Below are 25,800 nucleotides of genomic sequence, written 5' to 3'. Positions count from 1 at the left end.
TAACTCTCCCCCTCCCAGATGTGCTGCAGCATCCGGAGCTCGGACTCCAGCTCATCAATTCTGAGCCGGAGTTCCTCCAGCAACCAACACTTGCTGCAGATGTAGTCACTGCGGCTCGCATTGGGATCTGTCAGCTCCCACAGCATACAGCTACAGCACATCACTTGCCCAGTCATCTTGACTTAGTTAATTAATTCATTAATTAGCTTTGCAGTGTTTTTTTTTCAAATTTGGTGCAGATTTCCTTCCAAACAATCAGGTCACAGCTTTCCTGTGATGTCGCTTTTTCAGTCTTAGCTTCAGCTATTCTTTGCCCCGAGGTCACCGCTCTGGTGCTCCTCCCTCCGAGTCTGCTCCCTGGAGACAAGGCTGCAAATCCCCAAGGTAAGCTAGATTTATACCCACCACACCTGGGCTCCTCCCTCCGAGTCTGCTCCTAGGATTTACTCACCAATCAGCTGCTTTTTCTTTAAAATCCACTTTCAGAAGAGTGTCCCTCGCAGGTGTGGTGCACTCCTGAAGGCACTGCCTTTTCGTCTCTTTTTTTTAGGTTTGAGCAGGAAGGAGGGATGGAAGCACTACAGCAATGTAATGTTTGGGGCTACTCCGTTCTTTGACAGTGGGTCCTCCTTGATTCCCTCCTGAGTCACGGTGTCTGCTGTGACTTCTCCCAGAATGCTTCAGTCACTTCTCACCAGTGCCCTTTGTTGGATGCTCTTCCTCCTCTTGAGTGCAAGAGTCCTTCTCCTCGATTCCCTTCTGAGTCGGGGTGTCTGTGGTGACTTCTCCCAGAATGCTTCAGTCACTTCTCACCAGCGGCCTTTGTTGGACGCTCTTCCTCCTCTTGAGTGCAAGAGTCCTTCTCCTCGATTTCTTCCTGAGTCGTGACGTCTGTGGTGACTTCTCCCAGAATGCGTCAGTCACTTCTCACCAGCAGCCTCTGTTGGGACATGAAGTGGATGATACACTTCCAGTCAGCTTGGATTGTTTACCACCTCATTTAAGTTGGCATTCTTAAAACAGAAAATGCTGGAAAGACTCAACAGGTAGGGCAGAAGGTTTTTTATTCGATCATCAGTGTTGCACTAACTGTGTATTTTGACGTGTTGCTCTGCTTCACTCCAATTTCATAGAATAGGTGTGCCCACCCTGTGTTTATCTTGATTTGGAAATAGAATCCTTCCCAGTGCTGCCAAATCACAACTGTCAAATCATCTCCTGCTCCCAGATTCCAGAATACTTTCCTCCATATGCTGCTAAATCCAAGAGCTCCATTTCTCTAGTTGTTTTGTCTAGTAGCATGCTAAGGGTACAATCGGGATTTATGTTATGCAGGCTATAATGATCTGAATGGCCTATTCTTTTGCAATGAGCGAAGTCCTTTCAGTGTTTTTAATAGCTCAATTGTCCAGTTAATATGGAATTCAACCATAATGGTCAGAGATGGGTCTCAGTTTTACCAGTCTCTGCAGGGTGAGAAACAGTACACTGATGTCAGGGTTCCCCTTCCCAATTGCTTATTCAGCGAACGAAAAGCAGAATACTGCGAATGCTGGAAATCTGAAATAAAAACAGAAACGCTGGAAATAGTCAGCAGGTTATGACAGCATCAGTTGAGAGAAACAGTTTGATGCTGCCATAACCAGCTGAGTATCTCCAGTGTTTTCTGTTTTTATTTCTTATTCAGTGACTCTTCCTGGAAGGTGGAAACCTGTGGAGCTGAGATAAGAGTAGAATAAAAGCAAAAAACTACGGATGCTGGAAATCCAAAGCAAAAAGAAAAATACCTGGAAAAACTCAGCAGGTCTGGCAGCATCTGTGGAGAGAAGCACAGTTAACATTTCAAGTCCGCATGACTCTTCGACAGAACTAAGGAAAAATAGAAAAAGGGTGGAATATAAGCTGGTTTAAGGTGGTGGGGGGGGGGTGGGAGAAGAAGAGCTGGTTAGAGGGCCAGTGATAGGTGGAGATAACCAAAAGATGTCACAGACAAAAGGACAAAGAGGTGTTGAAGGTGGTGATATTATCTAAAGGAATGTGCGAATTAAGGGTAGAAAGCAGGATTAGCAAGGTACAGATAGCTGTAGTGGGGGTGGGGTGGGGTGAAGGAATCGATAAAGGATAAAAGGTAGAGATAAAACAATGCATGGAAATACATTTAAAAGTAATAGAAATAGGCGGGAAAAGAAAAATCTATATAAATTATTGTAAAAAACAAAAAGGAGGGGGAAAAATCGGAAAGGGGGTGGGGATGGAGGAGAGAGTTTATGATCTAAAATTGTTGAACTCAATATTCAGTCCGGAAGGCTGTAAAGAGCCTAGTTGGAAGATGAGGTACTGTTCCTCCAGTTTACATTGAGCTTCACTGGAACAATGCAGCAAGCCAAGGACGGACATGAGGGCATGAGAGCAGGGTGGAGTGTTAAAATGGCAAACGACAGGGTGGTCTGGGTAATGCTTGTGGACAGACCGAAGATGTTCTGCAAAGCGGTCACCCAGTCTGTGTTTGGTCTCTCCAATGTAGAGGAAACCGCATTAGGAGCAATGAATGCTGTAGACTAAGGAGGGAAGTGCAAGTGAAATGCTTCACTTGAAAGGAGTGTTTGGGCCCTTGGATGGTGAGGAGAGGGGAAGTGAATGGGCAGGTGTTGCATCCTCTGCGGTTGCATGGGAAGGTGCCGTGGGAGGGGGTTGAGGTATAGGGGGTGATGGAGGAGCGGACCAGGGTGTAACGGAGGGAATGATCCCTATAGAATGCCAAGGGGGTGTGAAGGGAAGATGTGTTTGGTGGTGGCATCATGCTGGAGTTGGTGGAAATGGAGAGGATGATCCTTTGAATGCGGAGGCTGGTGGGGTGATAAGTGAGGACAAGGGGGACCCTATCATGTTTCTGGGAGGGAGAAGAAGGTGTGAGGGCTGATGCACGGGAGATGGGCCGGACACGGTTGAGGGCCCTGTCAACCACTGTGAGTAGAAATCCTCGGTTAAGGAAGAAGGAGGACATGTCAGAGGAACTGTTTTTGAAAGTGGCATCGTCAGAACAGATGCGACGGAGGCAAAGGAACTGAGAGAATGGGATGGAGTCCTTACAGGAAGCAGGGTGTGAGGAGCTGTGGGAGTTGGTAGGCTTGTAATGGATATTGGTGGACAGTCTATCACCAGAAATTGAGACAGAGAGGTCAAGGAAGGGAATTGAAGTGTCAGAGATGGACCATGTGACTCCATTCCAATACTCTCAGTTCCTTCGCCTTCGTCGCATCTGTTCTAATGATGCCACTTTCAAAAACAGTTCCTCTGAAATGTCCTCCTTCTTCCTTAAACGAGGTTTTCCACCCACGGTGGTTGACAGGGCCTTCAACCGTGACCGGCCCATCTCCCGCGCATCCGCCCTCACACCTTCTCCTCCCTCCCAGAAACATGATAGGGTCCCCCTTATTCTCACTTATCACCCCACCAGCCTCCGCATTCAAAGGATCATCCTCCGCCATTTCCACCAACTCCGGCATGTTGCCCCAACCAAACACATCTTCCCTTCAACCCCCAGCCCCTGGTGGCATTCCGTAGGGATCATTCCCTCCATGACACCCTGGTACACTCCTTCATCACCCCTACACCTCAACCCCCTCCCACGGCACCTTCCCATGCAATCGCAGAAGATGCAACACCTGCTCCTTCACTTCCCCTCTCCTCACTGTCCAAGGGCCCAAATACTCATTTCAAGTGAAGCAGCATTTCACTTGCACTTCCCTCAACTTAGTCTACTGCATTCGTTGCTCCCAATGCGGTTTCCTCTACATTGGAGAGACCAAATGCACACTGGGTGACTGCTTTGCAGAACACCTTTGGTTTGTCTGCAAGCATTACCCAGACCTCCCTGTCGCTTGCCATTTCAACACTCCACCCTGCTCTCATGCCCACATGTCCGTCCTTGGCTTGCTGCATTGTTCCAGTGAAGCTCAACGTAAACTGGAGGAACAGCACGTCATCTTCCGACTAGGCCCTTTACAGCTTTCCAGACTGAATATTGAGTTCAACAATTTTAGATCATAAACTCTCTCCTCCATCCCCACCCCCTTTCCGATTTTCCCCCCTCCTTTTTGTTTTTCCAATAATTTATATAGATTTTTCTTTTCCCACCTATTTCCATTATTTTTAAATGTATTTCCATACATTGTTTTAGTTCTACCTTTTAGCCTTTTTCGATTCTTTCATCCCACCCCACCCCCACTAGAGCTATCTGTACCTTGCTCGTCCTGCTTTCTACCCTTAATTTGCACATTCCTTTAGATAATATCACCACCTTCAACACCTCTTTGAGCTTTTGTCTGTGACATCTTTTGGTTATCTCCACCTATCACTGGCCCTCTATCCAGCTCTTCTTGTCCCACCACCACCCCTTAAACCAGCTTATATTTCACCCCTTTTCTATTTTTCCTTAGTTCTGTTGAAGAGTCATGCGGACTCAAAACATTAACTATGTTCCTCTCCACAGATGCTGCCAGACCTGCTGAGTTTTTCCAGGTATTTTTGTTTTTGTTTTGAGGTAAGAGTAGGATTGCCTCCCACTGTTGACCAACCTCCTTACACTCACCCATCCCCACCCCCTTTCTGTTTCCCCCTTCCTTTTTTTCCAATAAATTATATAGATTTTTCTTTTCCCACCTATTTCCATCATTTTTAAATATCTTAAAATCTTTTATGCTCTCCCCACCCCCACTAGAGCTATACCTTGAGTGCCCTACCATCCATTCTTAATTAGCACATTCGTTTAGATAATATCACCAACTTTAACACCTGTGTTCTTTTGTTCTATTGTTGTTGACATCTTTTGATGATCCGCTTCTATCACTGCTTGTTTGTCCCTACAACCACACCAACCCCCTCCACTTCTCTCTCTCTCTCCGCCCCCCCACACACCTTAAACCAGCTTATATTTCAACTTTTTCTTGGACTCGAACTCAAGTTCTGTCGAAGGGTCATGAGGACTTGAAACGTCAACTCTTTTCTTCTCTGCCGATGCTGCCAGACCTGCTGAGTTTTTCCAGGTAATTCTGTTTTTGTTTTACACTCACTGTCTAGGTTGTTACATTAAAAATGATATAAAAAAAATCCAGAGAGATTCCTGTCTTGTGTGGAGCATTGCGTCAGCAAGAACTAGCACCTTCAGGAGAGGTTGCAGAAATTTATTTTTAAAACTGCTCAGTCAGTACAATTACTGAATTCCAAAACAAAACGAAGGCGAGTAAAACCTGCAGAGGGCGCAGCTCTAGCGACAACTCATCAACCTGTCATTCACCATTTCCTCCCTTTCCTCCAGTCGTGGTTGGGAGTCCTCCGGAGGAATTCTCAACTATCCCGGCAATCCCAGCGGCCTGCCGCCCCGCGCCACTCCGCCCCCCCCCCCACCCCAGGATTGTCGAGAACGAGGCTGGAAAAGAGGTGAAAGGTCAGCGGTGTCGAGCAGCGGATGGAAACGGGGTTTAAAGAGGAAAATTAGAAGTGAAGGACGAGGTAGTGGAGTGAGAGTCGAAGGCGGCCGGCGGGGAAGTTCACAGACAAGTACCCCTGGTTGAGGTCGGTTTATATTCGCCTCCGCACCTATAAAATAAATAATTTCGGAAGAGTCTTAACAGACAAACACTGGGGGAGTGTGTTTGGAGCTCAAACAGCGCGTCTCCCCAGGAGCTGAGGCTGTGGTTGGGGGAGGAACAGCAGTCTCAGCCTGACTGCTAACTTCGTAAATAACTCCCTAGTACATTATTATTTCAGTTGACCTTGAGCTCAATTGAGTCTTCGTTCTGGATTAAGTTTTACTAATGGGTTAATGCTCTGTTACATATTTTAGACATAAATATTCGTGATTCCATTTTCATAGCGCAGTCAGGTGCTAGTTACATTTGTTATTTTTTTTTAAAGTGTGATCTGCTTTTTCTCCCCATTAATTCAAGGGATTGAATGGCGGAGCAGGCTAGTAGGGCCGAATGGACGACGGCTATTTCCTTTTTCTTACGTTTGGATGTTGTTTCTCCGCAACCCCCCCAAAAAACGTAGAAGAAAACATTTATATCTGAGACGAATACTCTTCGTATCTGATTCTGATTTGCTGTGGCTAGTTTTCGTTTGTTGATTGAATCTAATTTTATCCGTCATTAATTTCTTCATTTCGGGGTGTATAATTCCACTTGTTATATTAGACTGAAAACAACTAGAAGCAACAATCGACATCTAACTTTTCTCATGGGTGATATGCTTTAAATAGGAAGTTCTGTTATGGTTTTTGCTGTTTGATTTTGGTGTCCTTTGGTAATGCAGGATATGAACTGTGCTTATCTTGATGGTGACTTCTGAACAAAGACTTGCAAAATTTAATTGCAGAATCAAAATAGTGTTAATCTTCAGATTGAACATGAATAAGCAGCTATTATTTTAAATTGATTTTGCCTAATGCACAAAAGTTTTAGTTTTGTCTGCTTATTTCAATATATATCTGGCATGTTTAGACAGTCAGTATGGTGGAAATTAGTCAATTTGTTTTATTAAATCCCAGTATTAGTGTTGCAAGAATACTTTGAATATACATATATACCTTTTAAAATTGTTGTACCAATTTCCACACAAATTAAGTACTTTTTATTCTTAGTCATTCTCTCACACAACAGCATTAATAAATCATTAAAGTGCATCTCATCCTCAGGATGCCATTTCCAGATCAGTCAACAGTAGACAACTTGTGTTTGATCTTTTTGGTTTTGTATTATTCTGACGAATAACACTTACTTTAGCTATTTCAGAACAGTGTGAATTAAATTAAAGAATTGCTTATTTTATTAGTTCCAACCTGTTATTTGTGTTAACTAAAAGAAAATAGAAAAGCAACAGGGATAAAACTAATCGATTTTTCTAAGTTGATATTTTTCATTTAAATGGTTGTGCTGGACACAAGGATAGTTCTGTGTATCGGATGTAGTAATATTTATTAAGGTTGTGAAGCCGGTTGCAAAATGGCAATTGAAAATGCATGTGTGTTGGGTGTTGCCTCTGTGTGATGTAGTGCATTCCCGGCTTCCAGCCTTTCCTCTTCCAAACATGAGAACGGTGGAACTCCCAGGGGGAAATCCATTCTTGATCATGCAGAGCTCCTTTTAAATTCTTTCTACAAAATTCAGTCAATACCATTTTTAATCATCATCTACTGCACCTTTTTCAGTGTTGGAAGTGACTTCCAGCCGAACAGTTACAGTATTTCTCTCTTGTAAGTAGTTTGAGCATCTTGTGTTTGGAGATGTGTCCATTCTACCAAATAGTTAACTCAGTGATAGGGTAAACCAGGGCTGCAACAATAGTAAGCATTTTGTCTTCCATGTAATAATGTAAAATAACACATGCGGCACATTTCCCCGCACCAGAGGTCACCATGATAACTTGCACAAAATAAATTTTAACTAGTATCCAAACCAAGATCTTGCAAAAGCATGCTCTTGCAGCCACTGATTGTGTTTTTTTTTGTTAATCCACTTATGTTCACAACCCAAGGGGGAAGGGCTTATGCCAGATGATTCCTACTGAGCACCTGGGATGAGACACATCCTAAAATACTGGGGTGTCAGTCAGTTACTGACAGGCTAATAAAATGCTTCTAGTTCATAGTCTTTGGGGAAATAACTTGAAATCCTAGCTTATTAACATTTTAACCACCCCTTCTTTCATTTTGGTTTGCCACGTTCATGTTTCAATACACTCTAGGCCAGCCTTCTCTCTCACACCCTCCATAAACTTGAGGTCATACAAAATTCTGCTCATTTCCTAACTCACACTAAGTCCAGCTAATCCTGTGGCTAACATATGCTGGCTGCTGGCCCACCAGCACCTCAAATTTAAAATTCTCATCCTTTTATTTAAGTTTCTCCATAGCCCTGTCCTTCCCATCTCTAAACCTCCTCCAGCCCTGCAACCCTCCAAAAAGTCTGTGTCCATTGAGCTCCAGATTCCTGTTTATTTTGACTTTCTCTTCCTCATTCTAAAAGTGTCCTTCCTTCTGTCTCATCTAAATGTGTCTTAGTTCATGGGGAGTGGGTTCTGGCCTGCACCTGCTTGGAACCGTAGAAGGGAGGTCAGCTGCCTTAGAGTGGGCACAACTTTTTATTTAAACCCCTCATGGCACCTGAAACAATGGATGATGAATATGCCTCTTTCATGACATTGGACTTGTCTATCTAAACTTCATTCCAAGCTATTCTGCATTACGCCTTTTAAGCTGTGGAGGCAGTTGGGATTTTGAATGATGGCTGCTAGAATGGGCTACCCGCAAGCTGGATATGAAAGCATATATAAGTATAATCAAAGTTCGATGTCTGTCATGATTGATTTTGAGAGACAACCTGCTGATGGTACATACCCCCACATGGTGGACCTACCATTTGATGGAGTATTATGATATGTGCCTTTGTTGAGATTAGGTGATTAATGGCAGTGTAGTCAGTTATGCTGTTCAACCCTGTGTTTTCGGTGTAATTACTAACTATTAACTATCTCCCAAGGCAAGTGGGTTATTTTTGGGACTAAAGTAGCTTGAAGGTGAAACTTTGTGATGAAAGATTGGAACTATGTCAGCACTCTACTTCTCTATTTCCCTTCCTTTGCACCACCTCCCTACAGCATCTTTTCATGCAAGCAGAGGAAATGCAACACCTGACCTTTTATCTCTGCCTTTCTCACTGTTCATGATCCCAAATACCCCTCCCAGATGAAACAGTATTTTATTTGTACTTCTTTCAACTTAGTATGCTGTATTTGTTGCTCATTCCCTCTACACTGGGGAGACTAGATGCAGACTGGGTGAGGCTTTGCGCAGCACCTCCGTTGAGTCTGCAAATGTGACTCGAGGCTTCCAGTCACCTGTCATTTTAATTCTTATCTTGCTCCCACTCTGACCTTTCTGCCTTCGGCTGCCTATAATGTTCCAATGAAGCTCAACACAAGTTGGAGGAACAGCACTCCATCTTTCAGTTGAGCATTTTACAGCCTTCTGGACTCAACATTGAGTTCATCAATTTTAGATTATAAACTCTGCCCTCATTTTGTTTTCTTTTTCCTTGCTGGTTTGCTTTTTTCCCCCCCATTCGCCATCACTCCTATCCTTGCTGACCTAAGTTGGCTCCTGGTTAAACAGTCCACAATTTAAAAAATTCTCATTCTTGTTTTCAAATCGCTCCACTGTCTTGCCCCTCCATATCTCTCTCATTTCCTGTAGCCCCACAACTCTTCAGGATATTTGTGCTCTAATTCTGACCCCTTGACCATCCCTAATTTTGATTGCTCCACCATTGGTGGCTGTGCCTTCAGCAGCCAAAGCCATAAGCTCTGGAAGTCCTGTCCTAAACCTCTTCATCTGGCTCCCTTGCCTTTCCCCTTAAAACAACATCTTTGATCAAGCTTTTAGTCATCTGTCCTAATATCGCCTTATGGCACTTGGTTCAGATTTTGCTTTATAACTCCTTGCAATGTTTTATTATGTTAAAGGTGCTAAAATGGGTTGATCAGCGTGATCAGGTGATGTGAGAAAACTTCTTGTTGGAGTTCAGGATCTTGGGGCAGCATTAGGAATAAATATCCCACATGAAGAATCCCTTCTCCCAGTTGATGGGAATTATCAGATAATAAAAGAAGGCATAAATATATGGTGCAGTAATATCCTAGCAGGGATATTCTGGCTTAACCTACTATGTAAAGTTGCAAGTTGTCGTTTGTTATCCCAGGTCACATTGACCCATCCCACCCTCTCTCTCTTCTGTGCTTACCTGGATGTTTTCTTTGACAGTTGTAACTCAGCCCCATTTGATTTCCTGGCCTGGTCTGTCATCAGAATTGTTCTGGTCTACTGTACTATGTTGTACTCTTAAACTGCTTTGACTGTACGGTACCATTAATTCTCCAAGTTTAAGGTAACCAGTGAGATAAAAACAAAAAACTGCGGATGCTGGAAATCCAAAACAAAAACAGAATTACCTGGAAAAACTCAGCAGGTCTGTTGAAGGGTCATGAGGACTCAAAACGTCAACTCTTTTCTTCTCCGCCGATGCTGCCAGACCTGCTGAGTTTTTCCAGGTAATTCTGTTTTTGTTAAGGTAACCTGTGCCTGCTCGCCTCTTGCAATTTGCCAACAAATCAATAATCACTGCTCCTCTCTATATCTTCCTCCAGAATGTCAGTTCACTTGCATACAAGGCCCTTACCATCCACAATCTTCTTGTGGATGATGCATTGGTGTTATGACCTTGACAAAACTTGGTTCATGTGTTACTGTCCTTACTGCAGTCCCCTGCCTGGCTATACTTTCCACAAACTGCTTTAACTTGCCATTGCGGTGGCAGTGTTGCCTTTATCACCAAAACATGCCTTGACCTCTTCCCCTACTCTTTAGGCCTACTCTCTTTTCAACATCTCACCTTGTTTTATCCCTCTCACCTCATTGTTAAAATCTTTTGTTCTCCACTGCCCATCCATTCCCAAGTTTTGCAATGAGATTTCCTCATCCCTTTCCTCCTTCAGCTTGTGCAGTGTGAATTCTCATCATCTGTGATTTCAATCTCCATCTTAACTTGCCTTGCCCTCTCTTTGAATTAATTGCCTCTTTTAGTCTGTCTCTCTATATAAACTCTGCTACACAAATGTTTGACAACTCTCTCAATCTTGCCATCTCATGGCATTCTAGCCCGAGGGCCCTCTTAGCTACCCCAACTCTGGCCTCATCTGCTGCACTGCCACTCCCTTTTCCCTACAGTTAGCAGCTGTCTAGGCCCTAATGCCTGTAATTCCCTTCCTAAACCTCCGTCTCTCCACCTCTCCATTTAAGACTAAAACCTACCTCTTTGGCCAAATCTTTTGTCCCTATAAATTTCTCCTTCTTTGGCTTGGTATCAATTTTTGTTACTTACATTTCCATGAAGCTCCATGGGACAGTTGTCTACTTTAAAGGTGTTATATAAATGTAAGATGTTGATTGCAGTGCCCATTGCTGTACTATCTGAGCACCCCTCTTGGAATTCACTCCTCATCCATTCTGTTGAAAGTCCTTTCTCTTACTCATGCGCCTTTTGAATGCCAGTATACTGGGAGAGCTCCACCGTTGCGCTCTGAAAAATGCCATGTGATCTTTTATGCCCAGTTGAGAGGCAAACGGAACCTTGGATTAATGACTCCCCTGAAAGTCTGCACTTCGGGCAATGCAGTGCACGTTCAGTTTTGCATCAAAATGTCAGCTTAGATTATGTGTACAAATTCAAAGTTTAACTTGAATCCAGGATTTTATGATTTAAAGACAAGAGTGTGCCTACTGAAACAAACATGGTATTTTTTTAAATGTAAAATGTCATGTATGTTCTTTTATTTCCTTCTAAAGGTCTACTTAAGTTATTGAATGCAGTATGAGAGTGGGCTAGTAAGTTCTATGTAGAAGGAGATGTAACTGGTTGTTATAAGGGAAATGGGTACCATATAATAATAAAAGCAGAAACTGCTGGAAAAACTCAGCAGGTCTGGCAGCATCCTATGACTTTTCCTCATCTTCAGCATTGAAGAGTCATATGGACTCAAAACGTTAACTCTGTTTCTCTCTCTCCACAGATGCTGCCAAACCGGCTGAGTTTTTCCAGCATTTTCTGTTTATATTTCAGATTTCCAGCATCCGCAGTATTTTGGTTACATCTGGCTGTCATACTACTTTTGTATGCTGGCTTTACAGGACATTCTCCTTCATTCTGTTTGCACATGAAGCCTGACTGCTCTACTGGGGATTTCAATTGTGATGTCTATAAATAGCATTCCCTTTAGTGATTTAAGCATTGGGGTGAATGCTACCTGTGGTGGTTGTTGAATCTATTGCTCATGGGTCTGAATTAGGTTAGATATCTGAAGGCTGATGGCATTCACTTATCTTTGGGCAGCCAGGGTTGTGGAATAATGAGTGGATTTGAATTGTAAACGAAGCATGCTGCCGAGGACATCTTTGGAAAGCATGTATTTGATTAAGAGGTATGTGCTTCTTAAGATTCACTTATAAAAGAATAAGTGAGTACAATTTACAGAAGTCGTGCAGATGTTTCTGAAAGGGTATCATCCAAGAGAGCTTTCTGCAGATTAACATTGTGTACAGTGTATTTGTGTTGTGCCACATAAGTTTGTGCTAAAATCAAAGGACCTATACAGCAATTCCTCAGGTTTCATCCTTTATCTGGTTTTGCCTTTTTTGTTTTTTTTCTCTAGCTGATTTGCAAAGCCTTTTTCTTTGTAGTTTTTATTTGTTCCAAATTGTATTTCTACGTAGAAGGTAGTGAATGTATTGTTATGATGAACTGATTCCTCTGGATGTTAAGTTAAAGCTAAAAATTTGATATATAGTTGTGGCATTCTGTGTACTGTCCTTCACTGGCTTTTAAAATATCATAAATTGAATGATTTTGCTTCAGATTGACTTGATTACAGAAGGAATTTGATCTATGAACTCAAAACAAAGGTCTTGGTGTATGTACAGTATATGTCATCCAGCTAATTCTTAACACTAATGCTTTTGCATGCAAATCTAAGGTGTCAAAAGCAAACTGACGCATGTGCTGGCATTACTGATTTATATTGACATTTTGGATGAAAAGGTTGGCTTCAAATGTATTTTTTTTAGTTGAAAGTGGTGAAAGGTCTGATATTTTGAAAAATGTGGATTATTTGTTCACTTGCGTGGCATGTTGGATGTTATTTGAAACTGCATTGAATTCCTGTCGGCAATTTGATTAAGCAATGTGTTTCAGTATCTAATGTTTCATTTGTAAAATGTTAAACCTTTACAGTTGAGAGTTCTGAATTCTTACTGCATTCTGTGCAGACCAGTAACTATTCAATGCAGCCACTGTGGATGCATGAATTGCCATGGTTTAGATTTCTAAAAAGCAAATAAAAATCTTGCAGAAAAAAAGTGTCTACTCAAAGCATAATAGAGAAGAAGAGAAAGGTTGGTCCATTAAGCTGGTCATGTTGCATGTTCCTAAAATTTATCCTACCCACCATTATTTTCCTGGGGATTGCAAAATATTCTTTTTAAAGAAACACTTGACCAACTCTGGGAAATTCCTATCTTTAAGCTAGGTCATAATCTATTGGCACACCTGTGAATCTTTTCCAGTCGTTCTAACTCAGCCACCATATCTGATGACCAAAGCCAGACACGGTATTCAGGATGAGACCGTTAGAGTGAGTGGTAGCCTGGTGAATATAGTATTCTGCCTTGGATTCCAGAGGTTATAATTCAAATCCCACAATGGCAAGCTGGCCGAATTGAACCTGGTGGTTTGAGGAATGGCAGTAGATAATTAACCATGAAAACAGCTTGAATACCCAGTTCAGGAAAGCAACTGGTCACCATGGTCTGGCCTAGATCAAACATCAGTCCCATGCTACACACTGACTTTTAATGCCCTGGGAAATAAATGTGGATTTGCCAGAACTGCACACACACCCAGAATATAAAAACACATCAAGACCTTTTTTTATATTTATTGAGTTGCCCTAACACTCTTATTTGCTTTTGTTATAGTCTTGGCACTGGGTTTGAACCTTTAGAAACTCATGCACTTGGATCTCTTTCATGCTCAACAATGTTTGTTGCCCACATACATAAGACAATATTTATCAAAAATAAATGTAATTTGGCAGCATCACTTCCTCACTTTTTAAAATTCCAAACTCTATTGAGATAAAGGCCAACTTTCCATGAGCTAATTTGATTACCTATTGTACTTGTGCACAAGATTTTAGTGATTTCTGTACACTGGCACCTAAATCCCTTTGTTCTTCCACAGTTCCTAGTCTTTCAACATTAAGATAATAGTCTTTATGTATCTTTCTTGGGTCCATAATGAATGATTTCCGCTTGCTCATAGTTTTGCCCCTCATTCAATCTGTCTATATCCCATTGTAACTTCCTGCCCTTATTTACGGAACTTAAAAATAAAAGTCTTGCTAACTGAATTACGTATATAACGTGGACGATTAAAAGTTAATAAGCATTGAAAGTAAAGTGTCAACTGCAAACTTTTTGGCCAACAATGTTGTATTCTTTCATCCAAGTCAGTAATATATGATGTATAAAGTCAAGCAATGTACAATCAAAAACTGAGGCCCCAGTTCACTAAAGAACATCACTTGTCACATCCTACCCTATCTCCTACCACCCTGCCAAGGACCAGCCCATGTCACAGTTCATTTTTGCTAATAATTTTTTGTATGGAACACCAATCAAAGGCTTCTGAGATGGTAGCGATTATTGATGTGGTGTGTGAACCAGAGGTGGCCTAGTTGCAGTTTGCTGCATTTTCGTAGCTTGGAGGGTGGTTTGGGCTTTCAAGCTTTCAGAATTTATTGAGCATGTAAGGGGGTCGAGATATTGCTGTCTTTCTGGATGACAACCTTATTTGTACCCATCTCACAACTGTCTCTCTTATTAGGCCCACATTCACTGACCTGCAGGAGAAGAGACTTGACAAAAGGTTTGAACTGATTTTGCCCCCCATTCATTCATATGTCTGAAACTGACACTAGGAGCATCTCCGAGACCTGCTCTCACTTGAGTTACAGGCTCTGTTGTGGGGATACAGGTGGGAATTTCTGAAGTAGATGGCCTTGAAGTGACCATATCTTCCATGGCAGACTGCAGAGTTTAATTTCACATATCAAAATCTTGCACATAGGATATAGAATACTGGAGTGCTCTACAGTCAGCACCATGAAAACTCATATTGCTGAAGGCATTGGGCATTGTGCCTATATATCAGACCTAAAAGTATCCTTTTAAAAAGTCTGCATCCCTATCCTCAACAGAAGAGAGCTGGCTGTTGTGAATAGCTAATTTGTTTTCCTCTGTTCCATCATTGCTTGCTCTATTGATTATGATCTGTGCATCAGACAGTTCGCTTTTCTCCATGTCACCTTTTTAAAATCATGTAGGGTATGTTATCTCTGAGCTGGTGCTTGCAGAGTATGGATGGATGTCCTTGCACCTTCAGAAAAGGTTATTCACATTACCCTCCATGAATCCCAAATCCAAAGTGCTCCACAGGAGCTTCATTAAGCAAAATTTGACTGAGTCACATGAGATAGGTCAGATGACCAGAAGCTTGGTCAAAGAGGCTTTTAGCTGTTCCTTAATGGAGGAAAGTGAGCTAGAGAGGAGGAGAGGTTTAGAGAGGGTATTCCAGAACTTAGGGCCTTGGCAATGGAAGGTATGGCGTCCAATGGCGAAGCAATTAAAATTGGGGATGCTCAAAAGGCCAGAATTAGCAGAGCGTAGGTCTTTTGGAGGGTTGTGGGGCTAGATGAATTTGCAGAGTTAGGGAGGGGGGGTGAGACCATGGAGGGGTTTGGAAACGAGAATTAGAATTTTAAAACTGGTAGTGCCTTTTATTCGTTCGTTCGTCATGGGTGCCAGTGGCAAGGCCACCATTTGTTCCATATTCTTGATTCCCCCTGAAAAGATAGTGGTGAGCCAGCTTCTTGAACCACTACAATCCATTCTGGTGTAGATATGCTGACTGTTGTTATGTAGGGAGTTCTAGGCTCTTGATCTAGCAGCAGTGAAGGAATGTCTATATTTTCCTGAGCCAGGATGATGTGTGACTTGGAGGGGAACTTGGAAGGTTCTTGTGCACCTGCTGCCCTTGTTCTTATAGGTGGGGAGTTCATGGGTTTGCTGTTGGAGTCTTGGTGAGTTGCTGCAGTGCATGTTGCAGATGGTGCACATGAAAGCCATTGTGCATTAGTGGCGGAGGGAATGAATGTTTAAGGATGGGATACCAATCAGTTGGACTACTTTTGTTCTGGACACTGTTGAGCTTCCTGAGTGTTGGGGCCCCCTCATCCAGGCAATTGGTGAGTATTCCATTGCATTTCTCACTTCTGGTTTGTAGATGATGACTTTGGGGAGTTGGGAGGTGAGTTACTTGATGCAGAATTTCCAGTCTTTGACCTGCTTTTATGACCACAGTATTTATGTGGCTGGTAGTTATGTTTCTGCTCAATGGGAACCCTAGGGTGTTGATGGTGGGGATTCAACAGCAACTTATGTTTAAACAATGCCTTTAATGTAATACAGCTTTCCAATGTGCTTCACAGGAGCATTAGAAAACACCATATGACACCGAGCTACAAAACGAAATATTAGGTCAAATCGGCAAAAGCTTGGTCAAAGAGGTAGTGTTTAAGGAGTGGCTTAAAGAAGGAAAAGACAGTGGAGAGGTGTAGGGAAGGTATTCTAAAGTTTAGGATATCTGCAACTGAAGGTCCAGCCACCAATGTTAGAGCAATTCAAATTGGGGATGCTCGAGAGGCCAGAATTACAGTAATGCAATTATCTGAGGGTTGTGGGGTGGGAGCATCTTATAGAAATAGGTGAGCCAAGGAGGAATTTGAAAACAAGGATGTGAATTTTAAAATCAAAGTGTTGCTTGACTGCGAGACAATGTAGGCCAGTAAGCACGGGGGTGATAGGTGAAAGGGGCTTGTCGCAATTTAAGACTTGGGCAGCAGAGTTTGTGATGACCTCAAGCTTAGAGAGTAGAATGTGGGAGTCCAGCCAGGAATATGCTGAAATAGTCGAGTCTAAAGGTAACAAGGCAAGTGGTAAGTCAGATAATGTTTCAGTGGTGGAATTAGGTGGTCTTAGTGATGACACAAATATGAGGTCGGAAGCTGATCTCTGGATTGGGTATGACACCAAGGTTGTGAACAGACTGACTTAATCTCTGACTGTTGCCAGGGAGATGGATGGAATCGGTAGGAAGTGAAGTTTGGAGTGCCAACCAAAAACAATGCTTCAGTCTTTCCAATATATAATTGGAGGAAATTTCTGCTTGTCCAGTACAGGCTGTCGGATAAACAGTCTGATAATTTGGCAACAGTGGCAGAATCAAGAAAGGTGGTGGTGAGGTCGAGCTGGGTGTCGTCAGCGTACATGTGAAAACTAGTGTTGTGCCTTCAGATGTTGTTGCTGAGGGGAAGCATGTAGATGAGAAATAGGGGGCCAAAGGTCGATCCTTGTGGGGGACACCAGAGGTAAAGGTGTGAGAGTGGGAAGAGAAATCATTGCAAGCGGTTCTCTGTTTACAATTAAATGATATGAATGGAATCCAGCTGGATGACAGTGGAGAGCCTTTGAAGGGTGGTGTGGTCAACCATATCAAAGGCTGCAGATGGTTTGAGGAAAGATATGGAGGGAAAGTTTACCTTTGTCACGCATTTGTAATGATATTTGTGGTTTTGAGAGTTGTTTCAGTACTGTGGAAGGGGTGGAAACGTGATTGGAGGGATTCAAGCGTGGTGCTTCAGGAAAAATTGGAACGGATTTGGGAGGTGACAACTCATCCAAGAACTTTGGGAAGGGTTGTTGGAGAGGGGCAGTGAGGAGAAGGATGATTTTAAAGGAGGGAGGAACAGTACCTGAAGTGGGAGAACTGTTAATATCATCTAACATGGGGACCAGGAAGAGAAGTTAGGTGGCTTGCAGTCTGGTAGCAATAAGGTCAAGGGAGCAGGAGGTAGTTTTCACGGACAATCAGTAATGATAATGCCATTGAATGTCAAGAATTGGTTAGATTCTCTCTTGTTGGAAATGGTCATTGCCTGACAATTGTGTGGCGTGAGTGTTATATGCCACTTAAGATTCCAGACTGAAAGTTGTCCAGATCTTACTGCATATGGACACAGGCTGCTTCAGTACCTGAAGTGCTGCGAATGGTACTAAAAACCGTACAGCTGCCATCAGTGAACATCCCCGCTTCTGACCTTATGATGGAGGGAAAGCCTTTTGTAAAGATGATTGGGCCTGGGACACTACCCTGAGGAACTCCTGTCTTGGGGCTGAGGTAATTGACCAACAATCCCAACCATCTATTTTGTGCTGAGTATGACTCCAACTAGTGGAAAGTTTTCCCTGATTCCAATTGACTTCAGTTTTATTAGGGCTTCTTGACATCACACTCTGTCAAATGCTGCTTTGATGTCATGGGCAGTAATTTTTGCCTTCCTTCTGGAATTCATCTCTTTTATTCTTGTTTGGACCAAGGCTGTAAAGAGATCTGGAGCTGAGTGATCCAGGTGGAGCCCAAGCTGGACATAGATGAGTAAATTATTGGTGAGAAAGTGCTGCTTAGTAGCACTGTTAAGAACACCACTTTCCATCATTTTGGTGATAGTGGTAATTGGATGGATTAGGTTTGTCTTACTTAACTAGGAGCCTTGGTCAGCGAGCACAGGTGGAAACTTGAACATGGATAGCAGAGTTTTGGATTACCTCAGGTTAAATATAGGGACAAGAGTCAGCCATTTAGAACATGGAAAACTGGCCAGAAGTGCATTGGAATAGCTGGGGCATGGGCAGAGTTGGGCAGTATTTTGAAAATGGGGTTAGATGGTGATGGTGCAGATATCTGGCTGGAAGTTTAACTCTGGCTGAGATATGACACCAATGATGTGAACAATCTGGTTCAACCTCAGATGCCAGGAAGCGGAAAGGAGTTAATGCCTAGGGAACGGAGTTTGTGATGGGATCTGAAGACAATGGCTTTGGTCATCCCAATATTTTGTTGGAAGGAATTTCTACTCCTCCAGTTCTGAATGCCAGATAAGTAGTCTGCCAATTTAGAGGCAATGGAAGGTAGGGCTCAAACCTGAGCCTATTACTGTACTCTTCTCTTCTCTCTGGACCTGTCCAGTGAGGATGCTCAATGGTTTTGCAGGAGGACCTGCTGTAGGTGTGCCCAAGCTCAATGCTGCACTTAGCTTGACAGAGCCGACCATTGCCCTTGACCAGTTCTTGAGAGGCAAGTCCCCAGGGCTGGATGGGCTGACAGTGTAGTACCACAGGATATTTTGGGGCATCCTGGGGAATGACTACAAGCAGGCCCTGGAGGAAATTTTACTGACTGGGGAGGTGCCATGCTTGTGGCACAGGGGTGACATTGTCCTGCTGCCTGAGGGCATCTCTGCCTACTTAAGAACTGGCGCCTGGTCTTCCTTCTCAACATGGATTATAAGGTCTTTGTCAGGGCAATGTCGTCTCGCTTGGCGGAAAAGATGATTCAGGCTGTGAAGGTGACCAGAGTCAGTGATGTGCTGGATGGTGGAAGAGAGGGCTGGATGGCATCAGCCGAACTAGTGTGTCATGCGATGTTGGATGTCCAACTCATAGCCAGAACCGTTCACAGCCTTAAAAAGGCCACAACTGCAATTTTAAGCGGCTCAATTGTGCGGCGCATTCCCATCCAAACTGACCTCCGTTTGGGCACAATTTCTCATTGGCCCCAGGTCCCGAAGCCTCCCTTGGAAACTTCAGCCCCACAATCCCCTTCATGCCATTCCACCCTGCACAGAGAGGTTTCCTGTACAGGCTGTGGCTACACTCCTTCCACTTCTTCACCCTAATTGGCCGTGGCATTCTGTCCCGCCAACCGGAGGAGGTGGGGGCGCTCCCAGTACAGGGCCCTCTACTCAGGAGCCCTTCCCTTTTCCATTCGGGATTTGGCATGGAGGGCATTCCACACTACTGTCCAGTGCAATCGTAGACTAAGTTGGTTCACTGAATTCCAGGCCTCCTGCAATTTCTGCAGGCTTGCTGAGTCTGTGTTCCGTGTTTAATTAGGTTTTGTGAGGTTCCAGTCCTTTTTTATCTGAGGGGTCTGCTCCTCAGATTTTGGTTCCACTTCAGCTACATGCTCCTGATCCTTTGATACTTGGTGCTGAGAGGCAAGGGCAGATCGGAGAACCACCTCATTAGTCTGTTCCTAGGCCTGGATATGGTGGCCAAGCAGTTGAGGCAGTACGACTCAATTATCTGCCTCTTGGTGGTTGCATTCATGCCAGGGTTTTCGTGGAGAGAGAGCATGTGTTGTCCAATGGTACACTGGAGGCCTTCCATGACCGGTGGGCACTGCAGGAGTTGGAGTGTGTCATCAGTCCCCAAAACAATATTTTAAGTTTTTTGATAAGTTTCCTTTCCCAGTTTTGATTTTGCTGCAGTGCCTGTTTTTAAGGGGTTGTTAATTTGGCCTTTTGTTTTTGTTTGCTCATGAGCTTAAAGAGACGCTCATTGACATTAGTGTGGGATTAGAGTTAGGAGCTTTAACTCTGAATCAGTGTAAAACTGAGTAAAGATTGGTTTCCTCCCTCCTAATTCAACCTACTGATTGTCAGGAAGTTTTATCATGTAGGATCTCAATTCTAATTTTGTTAAGAGTTGTTTGCTTCTGTAGTAGGCATGAAAACTTGATTGGGATGATTCAAACATGGAATTCCAAAGATTTCATGTATCTAGGTGTTGGTAACACATTCAAGATTTTGGAGAGGAAAGGGAGTTGGAAATGGGTTGGTAGTTTGCAAGGATGCTGATGGTGGTGAAGATTTTTCTTTCTTTTTGAAGAGAGGGGTAATGATAGATTTGAAGGCATGGGGAACGTGAAGGAAGAGTATTGTTAACAATTTCTGCTAATGTAGGAGCAAGGAAGGGAAGTTGGGTGGTAAGGAGTTTAGTGGGAATAGGGCCGAGGAAACAGGTAGTAGGTTTCGTGGACAATATGAACTCAGAGGATATGACATAAGATGGGAGTGAAACTCGCAAGCAATGCATGTTCAGGGTTGGGATAGGTCGAAATCTTAAAGGGATGTTGGAAATTTTAGAAGAGAGATGGGGCAAGTAATTTTCATTGGCGACGGGACTTCACCTTTGCCTTGATTATAGTGATGACAGAAATAAGTATCATGTAACTATAATCAATGGGTGGGGTTTTCTGCTTTAGCATACCTGGCAGGCCTTTGAAATTTTCTCTGCACTACACCCTTAGACTTGTCCTTGACATTGACTTGGTAACTTGATAAATCCTTTTTCAAACTCTTCACAGAACATAGCGTCTGTCCAAGGAGGAAGTGGTGTCCGTTCTTTTCTGATTGTCCTGCCAATGTCATCCCTGCCTCAAAAGGAGAATCAAATCGCCTTGCCACATCTTGAGCCTACTCATTAACATCATGATGAACTGGAAGTCAGTTGTTTATGCTCTTGTGGCAGGAACATTGCAATGTCCCTTTTTAGGGGAAGAATTTATTGCTGTCAGTGGGCGAGCTGCCAAACCTAAGCACTATTTAACTCTTTCGAGTACAAACCTGTTTCCATCTGTTTCAGATGAAGTTACATTGTTTCATAGTTTGCTATTGTGAGATTTGAACTCTTGATCCCAGGGCTGATTCCTATTCAGATGAAGTTACATTGTTTCATAGTTTGCCATTGTGAGATTTGAACTCTTGATCTCTTGATCTTGGGGTTACAAACCCAGTACCATAACCACTTGGCTATTTAGGCCAAGCTAAGAAGATGAACTCTTGATTTCTTTCATGTAACTCTTTTGAGTACAAACCTGTACTCAAACCTGTACTCAAAAGAGTTACAGATGTAGGAGCATCTGTTTCAGATGAAGTTACATTGTTTCATAGTTTGCCATTGTGAGATTTGAACTCTTGATCTTGGGGTTACAAACCCAGTACCATAACCACTTGGCTATTTAGGCCAAGCCTAAGCACTATTTATATGTGCAGCTCACCCACAATACGTAATTGAAGAGCCACCTGGAAATTCAGTATTACTCTGGGATGCTTATCTAGCTGTTTGAAGTGGGTAGGTTAAAATCAATTGTTAGATCAAGGCCTCTCGACCTCAATGGTAGATACTTAATTAGGTTCCACAGGGCAGAGTTTATAACACAAAATGGAAAATGTTTGTGCATTGGTGTTTTAATATATTAGCCCTATATCATATCCTGAAGATTGAGGATCATTCTACCTAAGCTACAGCTGCTTCCTGGTTTACTCTCAATCAAATTTCAGTTGATAGCAATTTAACTGCAGTCTGTGCTGGTGCCTTTAGAAGATTTTGCTTTGGCAGGTAGTATGGTTACTATGCAACGGTTCACACTCCTAAATTTTTGCTCCTTTTATGTGCTCCTACAGTGTGTGGAGGATGCAGAACGAAGACGATAGATTAATTGTCTGGTAAGTTAGTTTCTTTCTTTAAATGATGTGCATTATCCATCTACCACTATTGAAGTCAACTATCCCTCCAGGGATGATGTTTTGGTGAGGTTCTTGTTAACAGGTTTATTAGTTTCATTTTGCTGTCAGGTCATACTGAGCTGGTGTAACCTGTAAAGAAAGAGAATTTGCTTTTGTATAATGCCTTTCCTGATCTCTAGCTGCAGAGCACTTTGGGACATCCTATGAAGTACTTTTGAATTTTAGTTACTATTGCAATGCAGCAACCAATTTGTGTATGGAAAGGCCCCACAAAAGTCAATGAGATATTTAGTAAAATCTGTTTTGGTGATGTTGGTTGGTGGATAAATATTGGCCAAGGCACCACGGAGAAGTCCCTTGCTCTGCTTTGAATAAATCATGAGATATTTTATGTTCTCCGAGAAAGCAGACAGCCTTAGGTTAACATCTCATTTGAAAGCCAGCTTGTCTGACAGTGCAACACTGCATGGAAGTGTTTAGAAGGTTATGTGCTGAATTGTCTGGGGTGGGACTGGGAAGCCATAATCTTCTGACTCTAGCAAGCGTGCTACCACTGAGTGGAACCTTTATAGCGTGGTAGTAGGAAGCCATGTGTTGGTTATCTGTCTACAGCATCAACAACTTGTATAGCAATAATGTAGTAACATAATAAAAGGTCCCAACATTTCACAGGTGCATTATAAAACAATGTGACACTGAGCCATGTAAAGATATTAGGTCCGGTGACAAAAAACTTGGTCAGAAAGGAAGATTTTAAGGAGTATCTTAAAGGAGGAAAGGAAGGTGGAGAGGCAGAAAGTTTAGGGAAGGAATTCCAGAGCTTAGGGTCTAGATAACTGAGGGCCCAGACACCAGTGGTGGAGTAATTTAAAGTCGGGGATGCACGAGAGGCCAGAATTAGCAGATTGCAGTCTCTAGGAGGTTTGTGGGGCTTCAGCAGATTAGAGCTGGGGAGTGGTGAGTCCATGGAAAGATTTGAAAACCAGAACAGCCATTTTAAATTCAAGTCGTTGCTTGACTGGGGGCCAACATGGGTTAGTGAACACAGGATGAGACATGGGCAGCAGAGTTTTGGATGACTTCAAGTTTATGGAGGGTAGAATGTGGGAGACCAGCCAAGAATGTGTTGGAATAGTCAAATCTAGAAGTCACAAAGGCATGAATGAGTGTTTCAGCAGCAGATGAATTGAGGCAGAGACTAATTCAGGCAATGTTAGGGAGATGGAAATGGGTGGTCTTTGTGATGGTGCATAAAGGCGGCCTGAGGTTCATCTCTAGGTCACATATGGCACCAAGAATGCAAAGATACTCGTTTAGGCCCAGACAGTTGCAAAGGAGAAGGATGTAGTCAGTAGCAATGGAATCAAGTTTGGAGCGGGGACCAAAAACAATGTCTCTTCAATCTTCCCAGTATCTATTTGGAGGAAATTTTTGCTTATACAGTACTGGATGTCAGATAAGCAGTCTGATAATTTAGCGACACTGGAGGAGTCAAGAGAGGTGGTGGTGAAGTAGAGAGAACTGCGAAAACTAACACTGCCTTCGGATGATATTGCCGAAGGGCAGCATGTAGATGAGAAATAAGAGGGGACCAAGGATCGATCCTTGGGGGACACCAGATGTAATGGTGCGGGAGCAGGAAGAGAAGCCGTTGCAGTGATCATGATGGCACTTTCGGGTTGTTCAGGCTATGGCTTTCCCAGAAGCTGACAAGTTGAAGTTGTGTGTAGTGGATAGGTATTTGAAAAATGAAGATCCTATCGGGTAGGTTATCTCATTTTACTATATCTCTATGGGTCAAATATTTCATGAGCTTCAGTTTACTAACTAAATTATGCAGGTTAAAGTGCATCAGAAACTCACTAGGCCTTCATTTAAAGTATTTTTGTAAATTAGGATATTTTATGTTTTGATTTATACTGAATCTGTCACTGCAATTCAACTAATAAAGGAAGCTGCTCTGAAAAAGATTTTTTACTCATTCATGGAATGTGGGCATTGCTGGCAAGGCCTGCATTTATTGCCCCACCCTAATTGCACCTTGAGAAGCTGGGGCTGAGCAGCTTTCTTGAAACAAGTGAGTATCTAGGCCATTTCAGATGGCAGTTAAGAATCCATCACATTGCTGAGGGTCTGAAGCCTCATATGGACTAGACCAGATAAGGATGGCAAATTTTCTTCCTGAAATGGCACCAGTAAACCAGTTGGGCTTTTCATTCAGTCTGATAGTCACATGATTACCATTACTAATAGCAGCTTATTTATTTACTTAAACTCCCCAGCTTCCAGGATGGGATTTGAACTCATGACTCTGGGTCATTACTTTAGGCCTCTAGATCATTTGTCCAGTAACAAAACTGTTATACTATTCCAGCAGAACAGTTTTCAGCCTTGTTCTTTATTCAACAATTAGGCAACATGTATCACTTACTAAGTTGCTGGTGGTTTGGATCTAAATCTGTGACCAGCATCACTACTGCAGTGAAGTTTGAAGTACAAAACATTCTGAATATTGGATTCTGACAGTTTGAATTTGGTTGAAATCTGGGCTGTGAATTATTGTTTAAATTCAATTTTCAAGCTGGCAAGTTTAATTATTTTCCTGTAAATAGATGTGTCAAATTGCGACAGTATGCCTGGTTTTAGCAATTTTATTGTATTTAGGGTGGAATATTGCATCTTGTTATTTATCCGTTGTTGTGAAGATTCTGGCATCATTTTCAGATCAGACCCACTGGGTGTATTGGCTGAACTCTGATAAAGACAGGAATGGCAATAATGACCTTGATATTGTAGGGAGGAAGTAGGGTGACTGTTTCTTGGTGGCCTGACAGGACCTCGTTTCAAATCTTTTTTTGAATTTCCCACCTCGTAGCTGACCAGTTATGGGACAGCAAGGTTTACGGTAAGAGATGCCATCCAGCAGGATGGTGCGGGGAAGAGGGTTGTAGCGGGAAAGGGAGATCATGGGGGTGCAGGGTGGAATGTGGAAGGGAGTTGGAATGGAAATTGTGGTGATGAGGAGGAAAATCGCAGATTGGATCATGGCTCTCCCCAGCTGAAGACTAGACTGGGGAGTAGGGCAGATTGTGGCAGTTAAACCTGGGCCAGTGAGAAGCCCTCAGCTTCTCGTGGACTGCAAACAGTTCCTTAGCTGCTGGATCTGTCAGTTCGCATATAACCCCACCCTGCCCCCTTCAACTGCCAGATTTCCCTAGCACTGATAAATCTGTGGCATAGCTGTTATGCTGCTGAAACCTGAGTCGGCCAGCCTGACTTAAACATTATAGTTCCTGACTCGCCTCTAGAGTGCAGGGTACTTGCCCAATCCCCAACCCACCCCAGTTAAACAAGAATTGGATGCGTTCCCAAGATTTTTAAGAACCGTTCCCACTGCTGTCTATTCTGGGGATTAAAAATCCTAACAAAGCTTTTATAATAGTTTCAGTTCTGCAAGTTGAAGTAGAGGAAACAGTTAAAGTTTCAACTAATCTTGCAGTCAGTGAGATTCTCAATTTCTGAGTTGTTTTGCATTCATGACAATTTTCTTTTAATTCTATTAAACATTGAAGTAAACTTAAGATAAAAGCAAAATACGGCAGATGCTGGAAATCTAAAATAAAAACTGCAAATGCTGGAAAAACTCAGCAGGTCTGGCTGCATCTGTGGAGAAAGAAAGAGTTAACGTTTCGAGTCCTTAGGATG

The 25,800-nt window shown here is 42.8% G+C and overlaps 1 protein-coding gene across 4 annotated transcripts in view; it reads left to right on the top strand.

Annotated features, from left to right (window-relative positions):
- The first annotated feature begins 5,433 nt into the window (after positions 1–5,433).
- Positions 5,434–25,800, top strand: part of LOC121289360 (guanine nucleotide-binding protein G(I)/G(S)/G(O) subunit gamma-12) — a 102,985-nt gene continuing 82,618 nt past the window's right edge. For 2 of the 4 annotated variants that reach the window (XM_041208727.1, XM_041208728.1), the window contains exons 1-2: positions 5,434–5,574; positions 22,033–22,074. The gene's annotated coding sequence lies outside the window, so the exon portion shown is untranslated. The remainder of the gene's footprint in view (positions 5,575–22,032; positions 22,075–25,800) is intronic. The other 2 variants (XM_041208731.1, XM_041208729.1) reach the window with 1 other exon arrangement.

Source organism: Carcharodon carcharias, chromosome 16, assembly GCF_017639515.1.
Source record: "Carcharodon carcharias isolate sCarCar2 chromosome 16, sCarCar2.pri, whole genome shotgun sequence".
Classification (NCBI taxonomy): domain Eukaryota; kingdom Metazoa; phylum Chordata; class Chondrichthyes; order Lamniformes; family Lamnidae; genus Carcharodon; species Carcharodon carcharias.
The sequence above is the reverse complement of the archived record's forward strand: the minus strand, read 5'-3'. Positions and strand labels throughout refer to the sequence as shown.